This window comes from Brassica oleracea, chromosome C2 (assembly GCF_000695525.1).
Source record: "Brassica oleracea var. oleracea cultivar TO1000 chromosome C2, BOL, whole genome shotgun sequence".
NCBI lineage: Eukaryota > Viridiplantae > Streptophyta > Magnoliopsida > Brassicales > Brassicaceae > Brassica > Brassica oleracea.
Window position 1 is genome coordinate 5,324,919 of NC_027749.1, and position 4,568 is coordinate 5,329,486.

Consider the following 4,568-nt stretch of genomic DNA (forward strand, 5'->3'; position numbering starts at 1 on the left):
TGTTATATATATATATATATATTTGAGTCCATGTGTTGAGATTGCGAGGCGCATAAATGTCTGCGCTAGGCCGTGGGATTTGCGGGGTACAAAGACGTTTGTACTAGGCCGCCTTGTTTGAGATTGCGGGGTGCAGAGATTTCTGCACTAGGCCGTGGATTTGCGGAGGGTACAGAGTGGACTACTGTACTTACGACGCTTGTAGAATATATTCACATATATATATCCTTATGAAGGAAATGCGGTATGATATCATCACATTGGTTGTAGCATGTCTAGTCCTCTAGACATAAGTTGATTGTTTTGTGTGGTGTAATCGACACCGTGTTTGTTTCATGCTAGAGCTAGGCCTACATTTTAGTAGTGCTATGAACTCAGTCAGTGGTTTGCGGTTTAGCATCCCATACCTCACTGGGCGATTCCCCTGTCGCTCACCCCTCCTTCTTTCCCCTTTCTGGTGAAACCTACGAGCAAGAGTGATTATCCGACTGGTGCTATTGGGCTTTAGGGCTTTTACTACTATCGAGCTTTGGACTTCTATCACTTTTATCGTTTTTATCGCTTTTTGGCCTTTGGGCTTCTATCTATCGTTTATGATATTTCGTATTTCGGACTTTCAGTTTATGTCGAACTTTTTATTAACATGATGGCATGTTAACTTCATTTTAAAGCGGGTTCTGTCCCGAGCATGTTAACTTTATATTAAAAGCGGAAAAATAAAAGAATAACACAACCGAAATAATAATAATATCCTCCATCATAATATAAAGTTAACATGATGGCATAAGGCCCTAAGGCCCAATAACGATAACATCCAAAATAAAAAATTTGACATAAACCGAAAGTCCGAAATACGAAATATCATACACGATAGATAGAAGCCCAAAGGCCAAAAAGCGATAAAAACGATAATAGTGATAGAAGTCCAAAGCTCGATAGTAGTAAAAGCCCAAAAGCCCAATAGCACCAGTCGGATAATTACTCTTGCTCGTAGGTCTGCTCGTCGGTCTCACCTGAAAGGGGGAAAGAAGGAGGGGTGAGCGACAGGGGAATCGCTCAGCGAGGTATGGGATGCTAAACCGCAAACCACTGACTGAGTTCATAGCACTACTAAAATGTAGGTCTAGCTCTCGCATGAAACAAATACGGTGTCGATTACACCACACAGAACAATCAACATATGTCTAGAGGACTAGACATGCTACAACCAATGCGATGATATCATACCGCATTTCCTTCATAAGGATATATATATATATATGAATATATTCTACAAGCGTCGTAAGTACAGTAGTCCACTCTGTACCCTCCGTAAATCCACGGCCTAGTGCAGAAATCTCTGCACCCCGCAATCTCAAACAATGCAGCCTAGTACAAACGTCTTTGTACCCCGCAAATCCCACGGCCTAGCGCAGACATTTCCTTGCCCCGCAATCTCAACACCTGGACTCAAATATATGTATATATATATATATAACAGTTCTTAACATCAATCAATTCAAACAACCGTTGAATCCTCTATTATCTTATTTCCAGTTTAACAATTAATATCAATAATGAACAAGCAAGACTCTCAAACAGACTCGATTCAAAGAGACGGATCCATGTTTCGAAACTAAACTTTCCATAATGGTAGTACTAAACTAGCTCGGGATTTAACGGAGTAGCCCTCACCTTAGCAATGAAGAGAAGTGGTATATATGAACTCCAGCTGCTCAAATGGACTCCAAATCTGAAATCATATCGAAATTTCGAGTCGGAACGCCTTTCGAACGGTTTAAAACGGGTATTTACAGAAAAGTCAACCCGCTGGTCAAAGATTAATTATTTAATTAATTAATTAATTAATCCGGTTTTTCCTAACCGATTTCCAATTGATTTTAACCGACCGGTTTAACCTAACCGAATTGAAATCAATTTAAACCGGCTAACCAATCGGTTAACCGAGTTGACTCGCTGAGTTGACTCGGCCGAGTTGACCGAGTCACCGACGAGTCACCGGTGTCGGTCACCGGCGGAGCTTACCGGCGGCGAAGGCGGTGCAACGGCGGAGGCAATTTCCGGCGGCGGCGCGTGAACGACACGCGAGCAGTCGGCGAAACTTGCGGGGGCGCGTACGGCTTCGTCCAGACTCCGATTGAGGCGTTTTTGGTGGCTACGGATTCGCCTCGACGAGAGGAACACGATGGTGGTCTTGGAATCACGAGATTCACTACGGTTAGAAAGTTATTGTCGATTTACTAAAACAGCCGAAACTTAACTCAAAAACATGGCGGTTTCCGATTACCTTTGGTAGCGGATGATGGTGGTGACGAGCTTGACGACGTCCTGGCGTGTGGTGGCTCCGGCGACGAGCTCAGATGAGCTTTTTCCCTTCTTCTTCTTCTTCTCTCTCTCTCTTTCTCTCTTCTCTCTTTCTTTCTTTTTTTTTTTTCTTAATTTGTGAATTATTGAAGATGGAGATGGTGGGAAAGAAGGTGGAGATGGTGGGGTTGGGACATTATAGTGGGAAAGAAGGTGGAGATTGTGGGATTGGTCATTACATAATATTTATTGAATTTATTTTTTGGAATAGTTTTCTTTTGTCTTTCTTAAGTTCTTTCAAAAGTTCCTTTTAATCTTTGAATGGTTTTGTTTTGTGCATTCGATTAAAAAAGTGGTGTTGTTGTGTGCCTTTATCTTCTTTAATTATTCTAAGAGCTGTACACTGTAATGAATTTTATTTATATAATAAACCTTTGATTTAGAAAACATTGCTATTATTAAAACTAGGTAAGAAACCGTGTGATGTCGCACGGAAACTCATTTTATAAAAATAAATATCCACATATTTTGATATATATGTTTAATACAAAGATAGTCATAACAACTAAATTTCATTTCCAAAAATACCATAATATGTGAATTTGATATAAACATATATACTCAAGTGAAAAAGAAAAAAGAATCATTTGTATACTTTCTTATTATTAAAAACTAAAAGATTTTCCGCTGCTTACTTTTTTTTAAACTAACTATTTTGGTTTAACAAAGAATATATATATTTTGAGTTGAAAATTACCTGGATCTATGTCCATTTTGTCTAACTCGTTGAAGATATTTTATTCACCAGTTATTTTTTTTTTGTAGAATAATGAAAGGAAAGTTGAATTTAAAACATAGTGTCAAATTGTATTTATAGAGGAACGAAACAGTTATTAAACTAATTGGTGAAAAGACATGACTCTTCAACAATTGAAAAGATTTTTTATAGATTTTAAAAATCTATTTGAATAATCACAACCCTTCAATTTGAATAGTCGCATTCTTCCAATTTAAAAATAGTTATTTTTAAAATATATTTATAAGAATAATTACAACTTTTCACTTTTTAAAAGATACTTATATGAATAATCACAACTTTTAGACAATTTTTAAAAAATATACAACCTTCCATCGTAGAACTTTTAGAAAAGACACAACTTTTTGCACATATTTTACAAAAGACACAACCTTTCAACATAAGTGGATTCACAACCTTTAGAATTAATTGAGATTGCTATTAGTAGTAGATATGTATAAAGCAAGTAAATAAAATTTATGGATTTCACGAATAAAACTATTTGTGCATATTGTATATGGTTGTTGGTGAATTGAAGTTCCAGACTTGATGAGATCTAACGTAGGAGGAAATAAAGAACCATGAGAAATAACACTTTTGAGCAGAGGTTTCGCTTGAGTGTTTAAGGAAATAATATCAAGGAGATAAAAAGAAATTTAGATAGATTTTTTTGATCAAATTAAGTTTTGACAATAGTTATGCTATATTTTTTAAATGCTATTTTATAAAAAGACAATAAGAGTCATTTTAGATGAATCAAATCACATTCACCTACGCTGCAACGTCATATGGCTATTCTATTAAATATTTGAGTTCCCTGCCTTTTTCTTTAACACAAGTTCCATGCCTATAGAGGACAAGATTTCTCATAGTTTTATTTATATAGTTCGTAAATCAAATAGTATAAAAAATAAACAAGCATTGATGGAAACAAAACAACAGTCCACGAGAAGAGTTTGTCCCCACCAGAAGCCAACAAGAAAGGAAATAAGAGAGGGTCACGGGCACTGAAAGACAATATCAATTGATAGAATAAAGTGCCACCATAATTGTGTGCACAGAACTTTTCGTGTTTTACATCAGAATCTCTCAGTGAACTTTTCGAGGGTGATTTTCCTCGGAATTTCGAAAAAATTAATTTTTTAAAAAAAATTATTTTTTTTTTTAAATTAAAATTTGTGAAATTTAAATTCGAAAATATAAAATTAAAATTAAAACTGAAAACATATTAGATAATTCAAAGTTTTACAAATAAAAATAAAACATTCCGAGTTTTTGGTAAAAAAAAAAAAACTACGGGTCTTGAATGTTCGGGAACACCTCGTTCGGGTACATCCTCTTCATCATCTCCATCATCTGCTCGTTCAGCCTCTTCTGTGTCTCATAGCCCGCCTGTTGAGCTGCCATCTGGGTCTCCAACGCAGATATCCGATCATCCTTGTCCTTCAGCTGAGCCGTAAGAACTTCT